Source organism: Gracilinanus agilis, chromosome 2, assembly GCF_016433145.1.
Source record: "Gracilinanus agilis isolate LMUSP501 chromosome 2, AgileGrace, whole genome shotgun sequence".
Taxonomy (NCBI): Eukaryota; Metazoa; Chordata; class Mammalia; order Didelphimorphia; family Didelphidae; genus Gracilinanus; species Gracilinanus agilis.
In genome coordinates this window covers 192,498,630-192,513,333 of record NC_058131.1, presented here as the reverse complement: position 1 = coordinate 192,513,333, position 14,704 = coordinate 192,498,630, and the positions used below count along the sequence as shown (strand labels likewise).

Below are 14,704 nucleotides of genomic sequence, written 5' to 3'. Positions count from 1 at the left end.
AATCAAGTTCTTAGTGATGGTAGAAAAAATGTGAATTCTTGCAAATTTCTTATAAAATAAAAAAGGAAGCATATTTGAGTGTTCTTTTGGAGTCTTTTTTTTCCCCAAACAGCTATAACAATATGCATATATAGAGATACCAGAAGCTGGAAAGAAATTCTATGATCATAATGTATATTTCTATTATGTCATGTGAGGTGGAAGATTTCTATAGAATACATATTCCAATTGATTAAAATGAAATAGGTAAGTGCTGGTCTATATACCTCCAACTCAGAGGAAGGTCCTGGAAGTAATAACTGTGGGCAAAGCATTGAGGCAAATGAATCTTGGAGGATGTTATTTTTCCCTTTTATAAACAGCAAAAGTAGGATATCCCTTTTGTTTGATCTAGATCACTACATAGAATCTTAAAATGGATTAAAAAACATATCATTGGCTTTCATATTAGTACAGGTTGAAAAATTCATTATAATTTTAATAATTCAATCAATGGAAAATGAAATCAGTTAATATTTATCACAGTTTAGCTTTGAAAAATAAATGTTTTATTCATTACTTGAATTCCTCTTCTAATGTTTTCCAGGAATCTAAACTTGTCTTATTTTTCTACTCTTTAGCCTGTTGAAAACCACAAGTAGTTGTCATCAAGCTGCTCCTTAAGTAGGTTTTGCAACCATTTTATGGGTGCTAAAATGAATAAAATGTATTAGTTTTTAAATTTTTGAAGTAATTTTTATCGATAATTTTTCTTTCCCACATTAGTGAACAGAATCAACTATAGAACTAGAAGAATTAGAAAGCCTACAATATTCTCTGTCTCTCTTACACATATTTACACATTTGCCTTTGTAAGGACAGGATTTCTACAAGGAGAATGGGACAAAAGGAACAAGATAAAGCAGTTGCTGACAGTTACTGACAGTTGAGAAATGAGGGAATTCTGGAAAGTTCTCCAAGGAAAGCTTCTGCTAGAGGACTGAGAGAGGGAGGAGGAGAACAACCGATCTTGGATCTAGTCCTGAAGGCTTTCTGAGGAGCTTTCTCTAGACATTGAAACCCTGATTCCCTGGTCAAAGATTCCATTGCAGCTCTCCCAGCAAGACTTCAACCATTGGGTTAGCTAAGTGTTTGGACTATGTTTTGGGAGTGATCTCTTAGTCTCCTTCTCCCATTACCCAACCTTGCTGAGAGACTCCTTTAAGTCAAAACTTACAATTATAGGAAAGGATAGAAATAGAAATAGAAACAGAAAGAGAAGAGGTGAGGGGAGAAGCCTAGAAGTAGGAACCATTGGGTCTCCCACCTAAGTGAAGGACCCCATATAAATAGAGAAGAGGGCACCCAAAAATCCCTCTGCCTTCACTTCTTTCCCCAATCCATGAATTGTGAATAATAAAAGCCATTCATTAGTCAGATAGCATTCCAGAGTGCCTGAGAGACAAAGAGGGGTAAGGGAACCACAGCTTGGTCTGGCTGCCTCCATCTTGAAGCCAGACCACCCACTGTGAAGTTGACTGACCTCGGGGGAGGCTTGTTTGAACCCCACCCTCATACAGAATCATATTGGGGTACCACATACCTCTCCTGAAGGGTGGCATGACCATCCAGGTTACCCGGTTTTGGGGTGACAGCCCCTTGAAGTGTCCCAGTGTATATTCACCCAGAGGGGAGAGCTAGAAAAGGGATTCACCACATAGACTCTTTATCCTCTCCTCTATCAAACATTGGTTATAGGCTCTCATTATCATTACACCTTCAAGTTGACACAAATAATGTCATAATATCATAGAATCATAGAGTTGGAAGATATCTCAGAGTTCAGAGGTCATCTAGTTCAACTCATAATTCAGCCCATAAATAAGGAGAAATAGCTCTAGAGATCTGAAATTTCTTTGAAGACTTCCACAGAGGATAAATTCATCTTGAATCACTGAACTTCAATTCTGAACAACTGTGATGGCCAAGAAGCATTTCTTTACAATGAGGAAAAAATTTCCTTCTGCTGTTTCCATCCATTCTTCCTACTTCTGCCCTATGTGGAAAAACAAAGGAAGAATAATCCTTTCATGTGACAGCTTTTGGAATACTTGAATATATCCTCTTAAAATATTTTCTGTAGGTAAAATATCCTTAGTTCTTTAATCCATCTTTAAATGATAAGGTACACAGTCCTTTCACCTGATTGGTTTCAATCCTCACAAAAGTCTCTACCTTATAAATGCCATTCCTGATACATAGTCTTTAACTCAGTGGTCAAGATATGGTCTGACCATGTCAGAATACAGTAGGACTCCAACTTGTCACATTCTGGGCACTATGCTTCATGAAATGAAGCATAAAATCAATCAACAAAAATGTCATTTTCAATGGTCTCAAGGTGTTAGCTCCTTCTCAATGTACATTTTTCTCAACAATTTTGAGTATATCATTCGTAATAATCATTATAGAGTTGGTAGAGCATCTATTAGTTATGTAACTATAAAAAAGTTATTTAACCACTCTATGACTCAGTTTCCCCATTTAAAAATGGAAACAATAATACTACCTGATCATACTACTTATAGTTTTTTGTAAAATGCATTTTCTGACCTTTAAGAACTATATAAGTATTTCTTCTTGTTTCACCACATCTGTAGTATAGATCTCTTTTTGGCAAAACAGTGGACTTAGCCCTAAGGAGTCTGAATTTGCTTTCTGGAATGACTTTTTTTTTAAAATTTTAAACATTCATTAATATTCATTTTTAACATGGTTACACGATTCATGCTCCTATTTTCCCCTTCACCCCCCACATTCCCCCCACCCATGGCCAACACACTGGAATCACTTTTTAATAGTCATATGATTTGTGCAACTCATGCTAGTTCTCTAGGCCTCAGTTTCCTCATCAAAAAAGGGGAATTAATTGTCCTTGTACTCCCTACTCATAGAGTTGACCCAAGCCTCCATACTTTGTATCCATTGTGTAGAAGTTATTGTTCTAAATAATTATAACATTTTATAGCCTAGGAAAATAAATTTTGTTCATAAGGAACTCATAATTCTCAACCAAGCTTCCTTGTTGTGTGTTCTGGGAGAGGATATTGAGTAGGAGAAACAAAACAATTATTTATTAAGAGCTTACTATATGCCAGAGACTGTGCTGAGAAACAGAATTTCAATTGACCCTCAAACAACCGTATGAAGTATTTCACAGTTGAAGAAACTAAGGCAGATATGTTAAATGGCTTTCTCAGGGTTCCACAGCTAGTCAGGTTTATCTTCTGTTTCATTTGACTCCTCTAGTACAATAATTGCTGGCATTTATACTGCACTTTAAGATTTGCAAAATATCATATATATGTATATGTATATGTATGCATATATATGTTAGCTTACTTCATCTCCCCAACAATTCTGTGATGTTGGTGCTATTATATGGCCATTTTAGAGATGAGGAACCTGAGACCTAAAGAGATTAGTGACTTGCTCGGGGTCATATTACTACTAAGTAAAGGTCTGAAGCAGTATTGAACTAAGTTCTTCATGACTCCAAGCCAAGTGCTCTTATCCACTGTGCCACCCAATAGTGGAATTTATCTAAGATCCCTTATATTTCTCACTTTTAATAATCAGCATAACTTTGATGTTGATGCTGGTATCTACTCTCTTTCCCATAGCTTGTACATCAATTGTCTTGCCTAATAATAGAGAATAAAGTGACCCTGTCCCCTTCCTCTGGTTTTAATAATTCAGAAGCAATTGAAAAATTTTCCTTTTCACTTTAGGAATCCTCAACTACTGACAAATTTAAACAGATAAATTAGAAGTAATTTGTTTTTGTCTAGACTCTCAATAGATATCCCAAGCACCATCAAAACTCTCTACTATAGGGGGCAGCTGTGTAGCTCAGTGGATTGAGAGTCAGGCCTAGAGATGGGAGGTCCTAGGTTCAAATCCGACGTCAGACACTTCCCAGCTATGTGACCCTTGGCAAGTCACTTGACCCCCATTTCCCACCTTTACCACTCTTCCACCTAAGATCCAAATGCACAAAAGTTTAGGGTTTAAAAAAAAAGAAAACTCTCCATCATGCCTGTGGTCAACAAATTGATTTTCTCCTAGTCAACTACATTATTGAGAAATAACTCTGAATACAACCTTTACCACAAAGGGAAAAAACACGTTTTTTGTGATTTTTGTTCAAGCTTTTCAGATATTTATTTTAATTCCCCATGTCACCCCTATCACACAAAATAGAGGTCAACTCATAAACCAAATACACCTCTTTTAGCAATCTTATTATCCCATATTTTTGCATCATTAAAAAATGCTATACATTGTGTCTTATAGCAACCTCATCATCTAGTACTGTTCAAACTGTAATGAAGTATGTCTTTGTGCAACTGTTAATAAGAGTGATTAGAAGCTAAGTAGTACTTGATATTATCAAAACACTCATAATCATTAATTAGTGAATTCAAGCAACATTCCTATCAATAGAACATCCTATTTATGATAATATATAAATATAATATCAAGCATATTATATATTGCTGTCTCTTTTTTACTTTTTGTCTTTGTATACACAGAACTAAGCACAGTGTTTGGCACATAGTAAGAGTTTAGTAAATGCTTTTTGACTTGATTTTATGTCAGCTATGGCGAACTAAGTCTAGATTTTTGCACATTTTTCATTAATCATATGGATATTTTTCAGTGCCTTTTTACAAATGAAAAAAAAACACAGAAATAAAAATGCATGATATGCCTTAAAGTTATTTTGTGCTTTAATATCAGTTAAATTCTTTCCTGACCCCCCCTTAATAGTCCACTAAATTCCTGACATCAACTCAATGTTAAGTGAGTAGAATGTTGTATTATGTCACACCAGAGATGAGAATTGTCGCATGTTATGAATTTAGGTGTCATTTGAAGGAATGCAGGTTGTTATGTGCCAAAAATACATAGAGATATTATTTTTAACTTAACATCTGGTTAAGGCATTGCCACCTACTTTGTGGCAGCTAACCATATTTTTAATCACACAAAGACAACATGGCCTCTGCTTACTGAAGAGATCTTAGATTTTAAGGCAAAACCATTAAAAGGGTTCACCATCGTATCAACTATATTTACAACTTCCCAGCAATTTCTAGGTAACTGATGTCTAGAGCTCAAGACCCAAGTGACCATGAAAATCCAGAGGCAGCATGTGGGAGAATAAAGTTGGTGACTAGATGACAAATGTTATATTCCCTGCACATAGGGGAAGCCAGTCACAAGGTAAGTACTGGGAAAGCAGTCTAAGCTAGAAATGCTGCTCCTGAGACCTGATAGCATATGTGAGATACTTAGCATTTATTAGAAAAAATCAGAAGATTAGGCTTGCAATTAATATCTTTTTTGTTAGAAAAACAATTTTCCATGGTTATGATTCATGTTCTTACTCTATCACCCCTGTAACCCCCTACCTCCCATAGCCGACACATATTTCCACTGCTTTCTTCATGTGTCATAGATCAAGACCTATTTCCATAGTATTGATAGTTGTACTAGGGTGGTCATTAAAAGTCTTTCTAAAATCATGTCCACATCAACCTATGTGTTCAAGCAGTTGGTTTTTTTCTGTGTTTCCTCTCCTGCAGTTCTTCCTCTGAATGTGGGTAGCGTTCTTTTCCATAAATCCCTCAGAATTGTCCTGGGTCATTGCATTGCTGCTAGTATAGAAGTCCATTACATTCGATTTTACCACAGTGTATCAGTCTCTGTTTACAATGTTCTTCTGGCTCTGCTCTTTTCACTCTGCATCAATTCCTGGAGGTCATTCCAGTTCATTATTCCTTTGAACACAATAGTATTCCATCACCAACAGATACCATAATTTGTTCAGACATTCCCCAATTGATGGCCATACCCTAGTTTTCCAGTTCTTTTCCAATTAATATCTTGGGGAAATAGTTGCAATAAAGTTGATTTGATCATTATAGGTTGCTTCATTTTGTCCAATCATTTTATTTTATTATTTTTTAGCAAAAAATCCAAGAGAGAGTAAGTGACTTGTCCAAAGTCACAGATAATAAGTAACAGAATAAGGGTGAAAATAAGATATTCATAATTCAAATGTAATTATCTTTCCCTACCCCAATCAATTTAATTCAATTTAATAAAACAAATATTTATTGGGCACTACTATAAATAAGGCATCTGTACCAGGACTTGGGCAAGTTATAGTTTGTCCACAACAGGAAACCCATTTTCATAGAACTTGTTGTCTGGTATTGGGATATGACACATACAGAAATAAAGGTTATAAAAATAATACATAATCATAGATGTACAAAAATTTGTTCCAAGGGATAGGAAAAAATAGTTTTCTGATGACAACTAACGAAAGTTTCTTGGATAAGGCGGCTTGTGAACTAAGCTTTAAAGACTGGTTAGGCAAGGTTGGGGTAAGATGCAAAAAAATCTTTAGTTGAAAAATGAGTTGGGATACTATGGTGTTTTCCCATTAAAATGTACGTCTATGAAATATGAAGTTAAAATATATACATGTATGTGTGTGGCTGAAAATTCTCATGCAAGATCAATAGTGATCTGCATTTTTCAGAAAGCTGTAGTACAGTGGAAATAAAAATAATTTGGTAACACATCACCTAAGGTTGATTTCCAGTTTTGGTTTTCATGAAATTCCACTCAGTGGAATCATTCAAAATGAATGATTTCTTAGATCAGTATAAACTACTTTAGTCTCTTAAAAGAATCCAAATACTTACTTTGCATCTTAGAATAAATATTATGTATTGATTCCAAGAGCGTTAAGTGACTTGATCAGAGTCACACAGCTAGGAAATGTCTAAGGCCAGATTTAAACTAAGTACTTCTTATCATTAGGCTTGGCTCTTTATACACTGAATCAACTGTAGTCTCTTTGACAGGATTTTGTTAAAATTTTTGGAGTCTGCATTCATTAATTATATTGGCCAACAATATTTTATTTCATGTTTCAGTTTTACATTATATGGATTACATTTACCTCATAAAGGGATCCCAAGAAGTATAGGTACTATTTATTAAAAATGTTTGCCAGAATTCCCCTTTGAATCCAAAGGATCAGGAGTGTTTTAATTTAGTAGTTACATTATATTTAATTATATTTCTTTTTCTAATATTGGATTATTTAAGATATGATCTACCAGTCTAATATTTTGGATATTTTATATTTTTGAAAGTATTGTTCTTTTTTGTATTTTTAAGTTTTGTTAACTATTTAAATCTATTTTTAATTTTTTTCTCGTTTTGTTCTGATGTTATATTGTTCCTTTCCTATTTTACCGATTTTATATTCTGTGCTCTTCTTTTGATCTAATTAGTTAAATGTTTATCAATTTTATTAATATTTTCAAAGAACTAGCTTTTACCTTTACTCATGATTCCTTTATTATTTGTAATTATTTTCTATTTCTTCTCTAATTTACTATCTGTGCTTATTTTGGTTTTACATATTTTTGCTTCCTAATTTTTAGAATGAATGCTAAATTAATTAATTGTCTCTTTTTATATTCTGTGAATATATATTTGTAGAAATAGGATTTTCCCCTAAGGGTGGCACCACAGAAATTTTTATATGTTGTTTTGTCATTACAATTTTATTTCATGTGCTTATTAGTTGTTTCTATGGCTTATTATTGGCCCATTTACTATTTAAAATCTCATTGTCAATATTCTGGGAATTCTTGGAAGATGGCAGATTAGACGTAGCAAATCTTAAAACCTCCCCACCCTTACACACCAAGATAGAAAACAATGCACTTTAAGAAGAAAAAGGAACAAATTTAACAATGGGACAAAGCAGGGGGAACTATACTGCTGCACAATTAAAAAGGTACACCAAGAAAAAGTATTCAATTCTTGAACTGCCCAGTCTGGGGGTACAGAATAGGAATCTCAGGATGCCTCCCCCACAGGGTGTGTGGAAATCTCAGGGCAGAAGGGAGCACCAGCCCAGAGAGAGGATCTTGCTGGCTCCAGACACAGGGAATTGAACACAGGCACTGGACAGTTGACTGGAGGAGAAAACCAAAGAAACATAGCAAAAATGACCCAAAGAAGGAGGCTTAGAGAGAACCAAACCTCAAACCACAGAACACGTGACTTCCTCACATCAGAGATAGAGAACAAAGGGCTTCAAGTGGAAAGAAAACCAGATCAAACAAAGGGACAGTACAGGGGGGGACCCTACTGCTGGACAGCTCAGTTCAGCAAAAGCCCTCTTTCCTGTCTCCCCATGTCTTTTTTCTCCTCTCCAGTTTTTAGCCTCAGGGCATATTAAGAAGAACAGACTAATCCAATCAGGCTAAATACTAACAATTGGAAGGACAAGAAACCTTCAGAGGGCAGAAAAAGTAACTACAAACCTCCATTGCTAGCTGGGTGAAGATCTTACATCAAAGATCATTAAATACATCTGCTCAAACTAGCAGAACAGGAAAGGAAAAAAAAATATGAGTAAATAGAAACAGAGAAAAGTAATGACAATTGACAGCTTCTTTCAAGAAAGTGAAAAGAGATCAAATGAAATACAAATAGAAGAAGAGGAAGAAGTTCCATCAAACAGGACACAGGCTTTGGAAGATCTCAAAATCCAATTAACTGAAGAACCTCAGGAACTCAAAAAGTAATGAAGAGAGACTTAAGACAATATTAAAAGGGAAATACATGAACTAAAACAACAAGAAAAAAAGTCTTAAAAGCCAGAATTGCCCAGATTGAAAATGGAGCAAAAAAGGCAAAAGATGATCTACAAAGAAAATCAGACCAGAAGGAGAAGGATGACCAAAAAGCCAGGGATGAAATTTAGTCTTTAAAAAACAGAACTCAAAAACTAGAAGCAAATGACTTCACAAGGCAGCAAGAATATATAAAACAAATTTAAAAAATGAAAAATTTAGGAGAATATGAAACATCTCACTGACTCAACCAAAGGTCTGGAGAACAGAGCCAGAAGAGACAATTTAAGAATTATTGGTTTAACAGAACATCATAATAAAAGGAAAAGTTTAGATATCATCCTACAGGAAATGATCAGAGACAATTGCCCTCACATTCCAGAACAAGAGGGAAAAGTGGAAATTGAAAGAATCCACAGGTCACCCTCCTACATTTAATTCACAACTGACAACCTCCAGGAATATTATAGCCAAATTAAAAAACTACCAGACTAAGGAAAAAATATTACAAGCTGCTAAAAAGAAGTCATTCAGATATCAGGTAACCAGTTAGGATAACACAAGATCTGGCTGCATCTATATTAAAGGACCAGAAGGCATGGGACATTATATTCTGGAAGGCAACGAACTGGGTCTACAAGCAAGAATCAACTATGCAGCAAGACTGATTATACTATTGAAGGGGAAAGTATGGTCATTCAATAAAATTGAGGACTTCCAAGCATTCATCAAGAAAAAACCAGACTTAAAAAGAGAGTCTGCTGCCAAACACAGAACTCAAGAGAATTACCCTAGATAATGAAGAGAATGGGGGAGAGGGAAAAAATATTTTCTTTAAGGGACTCAATAACTTCAATCAATCTGTATGCCAAGAAGAAAAGAAGATATTGGCAAATATTAAAAATTGTTCTTACACAATCTAGCAAAATTATATTCCATAAAGAAGCACATGGGTCCAACAGGGAAGAATAACAATACACTGTATGGGTAAAGAGGTTGGAGAAAGGAAATATTTACTACTTAAGTGCATTGAAATCAACTTTAAGAGGGAAGAACAATCAGATCCACTTGGGCAGAGAATTGATTCATGCCCTATAGAGAAGTAGAAGGGCAACAAAAGGACTGGTGGAGAAGGAAGAAACATTAGGAAGGGAGAGAATGAGGCGGGGTAGCTTAAAACAACTGAAAAGAAGAATAAGATGGGAATAAGAAGGGAGAGGGGAGAAACAGATGTACAATAAGAGAGGGGATTAAGGGAACTGATTAAAAACAAAACACTGGTATAGAAGGAAATAGTGAAAGAAGAAAGGACAGGACAAGGAGAGAGAATCAAAATGTCTGGGAATACACAGTTGATAATTATAACTCTGAATGTGAATGGGATGAACTCATCCATAAAAATAAAGCAAATAGCAGAGTGGATTAGAAACCAAAATCCTACCATATGTTGTCTACAAGAAACACATGAGAGAGGCAGACATACATAGAGTGAAAATGAAAGGATTGAGCAAAATCTATTGGGCTTCAAATGAGAAAAAGAAGGCAGGGATTGCTATCATGATCTCTGAGAGAACCAAAGTAAAAATAGATAAGGTTAAAAAAGATAGGGAAGGTAACTACATCCTAATAAAAGGCAGTATAAACAATGAAGAAATATCAGTACTCAACATGTATGGACCAAACAGTACAGCTTCCAGATTTCTAAAGGAGAAGCTAGTGGAGCTTAAGAATGAAATAGATAGCAAAACTATACTAGTGGGGGACCTCAACCTTCCCCTATCAGATCAAGATAACTCAAACCAAAAAATATTTAAGAAAGAGATAAAAGAGGTGAATGAAACCCTAGAAGAATTATAGTTAATATATATGTGGAGAAAAAATAAATAGGGACAAAAGGGAATACACCTTATTCTCAATAGCACATGGAACATTCACAAAGATATACCATGTACTAGGGTATAGAAACAAGGCAAACAAATGCAAAAAAGCAGAAATAATAAATGCAACCTTATCAGATCATAATGCAATAAAAATAGTTATAATTAAAAATACATGGAGAGGCAAAACAAAAACTAATTGGAAACTAAATTATATTATTCTCCAAAATAATTTAGTGAAAGAACAAATCATAGAAACAATTAATAATTTAATTGAAGAGAATGACAATGATGAGACTTCTTACCCAAACCTATGTGATGCAGCCAAAGCAGTTCTAAGGGCAAAATTTATATCACTAAGTGCATATATTAACAAATTAGGCAGGGAAGAGATTAATGAATTGGGCATGCAACTTAAAAAACCAGAAAAGGAACAAATTAAAAATCCTCATATAAAATCTTAATTAGAAATACTAAAAATCAAAGGATAAATTAATAAAATCAAAAGTAAAAAAAGCTATTGAATTAATGAATAAGATTAGAAGCTGGTATTTTGGAAAAAACAGATAAAATATACAAAGTATTGACAAATCTAATAAAAAAGTAAAGAAGGAAACAAAATTAATAATATCAAAGATGAAAAGGAAGACCTCATCTCTAATGAAAAGGATATTAAGGCAATTATTAAAAAACTCTTTTGCCCAATTATATGGCAATAAATATAGCAATCTAGGTGATATGGATGAATATTTACCAAAAAAATTGCCTAAATTGAAATCAGAATAAATAGAATACTTAAATAATCCCATATCAAAAAAAGAAATTGAATAAGGCATCAAAAAAACTCCGTAAGAAAAAAATTGCCAGTGCCTGATGGATTCATAAGTGAATTCTATCAGATATTCAAAGAACAACTAATCCCAATACTATACAAAGTATTTGATATAATTAGCAAAGAAGGAGTCCTACCAAATTCCTTTTATGACACAAATATAGTACTTATTCTAAACCCAGATAGATCAAAAACAGAGAAAGAAAATTACAGACCAATTTCCCTAATGTACCTAGATGCAAAAATCTTAAATAGAACACTAGCAAAAAGACTCCAGCAAGTGATCAAGAGAGTTATCCATCATGATCAAGTGGGATTTATATCAAGAATGCAAGAATGGTTAAACATAAGGAAAACCATCCACATAATTGATCGTATCAACAAGCTAACAAACAAAAATTACATGATTATCTCAATAGATGCTGGAAAAATTTTGACAAAATACAACACCCATTTCTATTGAAAATGGTAGAAAGTATAAGAATAGAAGGACTTTACCTAAAAATAATAAACTATATATATATATATGTATATATATATATACATACACATATGTGTTGTATATATATATATACACATATGTGTTGTATATATATAGCATCATATGCAATGGGGATAAATTAGAATCCTTTCCATAAGATCAGGTGTGAAACAATGATGCTCATTGTTACCTCTATTATTTAACATTATACTAGAGGGGCAGCTGGGTAGCTAAGTGGAGTGAGAGTCAGGCCTAGAGACAGGAGGTCCTAGGTTCAAACCCGGCCTCAGCCACTTCCCAGCTGTGTGACCCTGGGCAAGTCACTTGACCCCCATTGCCCACCCTTACCAATCATCCACCTATGAGATAATACACCGAAGTACAAGGGTTTAAAAAAAAAAATTAAAAAAGAAAACATTATACTAGAAACATTAGCTGTACCAATTGAAAAAGAAAAAGAAATTGAAGGTATCAAAATAGGCAATGAGGAGTCTAAGCTATCCCTCTTTGCTGATGATTTGATGGTCTACTTAAAAATCCTAGAGAATCAACTAAGAAGCTTGTAGAAATAATCAACAACTTTAGCAAAGTTGCAGGATACAATATAAATGCACATAAATCATCAGCATTTCTAGATATTTCCAACACATCACAGCAGCAAGAGGTAGAACGAGAAACACCCTTTAAAATCATCCTAGACAATATAAAATACTTAGGAATCTATCTACCAAAACAAACACAGGAATTATTCAAATACAACTCTAAAACACTTTCCAAACAATTAAAACTATATCTAAATAATTGGAAAAACATTGATTGATCACGGGTGGGACGAGCTAATATAATAAAAATGACCATTCTACCCAAATTAATTTATTTATTTAGTGCCATACCTATCATACTACCAAACAACTTTTTCACTGAATTAGAAAAAAACTATAACAAAGTTCATTTGGAAGAACAAAAGATCAAGAATATCAAGGGAAATAATGAAAACAAACATGAATGAAGGTGGCTTAGCACTACCAGATATTGATCTATACTATAAAGCAGTGGTCATCGAAACAATATGGTACTGGCTAAGAGACAGAAGGGAGGATCAATGGAATAGACTTGGGGTAAGTGACATCAGCAAGACAGTGTATGATAAACCCAAAGAGCCCAACTTTTGGAACAAAAATTCACTATTTGACAAAAACTGCTGGGAAAATTGGAAAACAATATGAGTGATATTAGGTTTAGATCAGCATCTCACACCCTACACCAAGATAAATTCAGAATGGGTGAATGACTTGAATATGAATACGGAAACTATAAGTAAATTACGTGAACACAGAATAGTATACTTGTCAGATCTCTGGGAAAGGAAAGATTTTAAAACTAAGCAATAGTTAGAGAAAATTACAAAATGTAAAATAAATGATTTTGATAATACTAAATTAAAAAGGTTTTGTACAAACAAAAACAATGCAACCAAAATCAGAAGGGAAACAACAAACTGGGAAAAAATCTTTATAACAAAAAATTCTGACAAAGGTTTAATTACTCAAATATACAAGGAGCTAAATCATTTGTATGAAAAATCAAGCCATTCCCCAATTGATAAATGGGCAAGGGACATGAATAGGCAATTTTCAGATAAAGAAATCAAAAGTATCAGTAAGCCCATGAGAAAGTGTTCTAAATCTCTAATAATTAGGAAAATGCAATTCAAAACAACTCTGAGGTACCACCTTACACCTAGCAGATTGGCTAAAATGACAACATGGGAGAGTAATGAATCTTGGAGGGGATGTGGCAAAATTGGAACAATAATGCATTGCTGGTGTAGTTGTGAACTGATCCAACCATTCTGGATGGCAATTTGGAATTATGCCTAAAGAGCACTAAAAGAAGGCCTGCCCTTTGATCCAGCCATACCATTGCTGGGTTTGTACTCCAGAGAGTTTATAGATAAAAAGACGTGTTGAAAAATATTTATAGCCTCACTTTTTGTGATAGCAAAAAACTGGAAAATGAGGTAATGCCCTTCTATTGGGGAATGGCTGAACAAATTGTGGTATATGCTTGTGGTGGAATACTACTCTGCTCAAAGGAATAATAAACTGGAGGAATTCCATGTGAACTGGAAAGACCTCCAGGAATTGATGCAGAGTGAAAGGAGCAGAGCCAGAAGAACATTGTACACAGAGACTGATACACTGTGGTAAAATCAAATGTAATGGACTTCTGTACTAGCAGCAACGCAATGACCCAGGGGAATTCTGAGGGACTGATGGAAAAGGATGCTACCCACATTCAGAGGAAGAACTACAGGAGAGGAAACATAGAAGAAAATCAACTGCTTGAACACGTGGGTTGATGTGGACATGATTGGGTTTGTAGACTGGAAACAACCACACCAATGCAAGTACCAATAATATGGAAATAGGTCTTGATTGATGACACATGTTAAAACCAGTGGAAATGCATGTTGGCTATGGGGGGGGGAATTTGGAGGGGTGAAGGGGAAAGTAAGAACATGAATCATGTAACCATGGAAAATTTTTCTAAAAAATAAAATGATTTTAAAAAGAAGCTGTAAAAAAATAATAAAATCTCATTTTCAAATCTTTATTTGGGATTGTCTTTTGTTTGAGATCCCTGAATCAATGACTCTTATTTGTATTATGGTCTGTAAGAGATATATTAACCATTTCTGCCTTTTTCCCATTTGTTTGCAACATGTTCTATGCCTATTGTATGGTAACTTTTCAGAGAAGGTTCATTTGGTTATGCTAAGAAACATGCATGTTCTTTT

The 14,704-nt window shown here is 34.4% G+C and overlaps 1 pseudogene; it reads left to right on the top strand.

The window, feature by feature from the left end:
- Window positions 1-4,907: 4,907 nt before the first annotated feature.
- LOC123238544 lies at window positions 4,908-5,025 on the top strand (annotated as a pseudogene).
- Window positions 5,026-14,704: the final 9,679 nt, after the last annotated feature.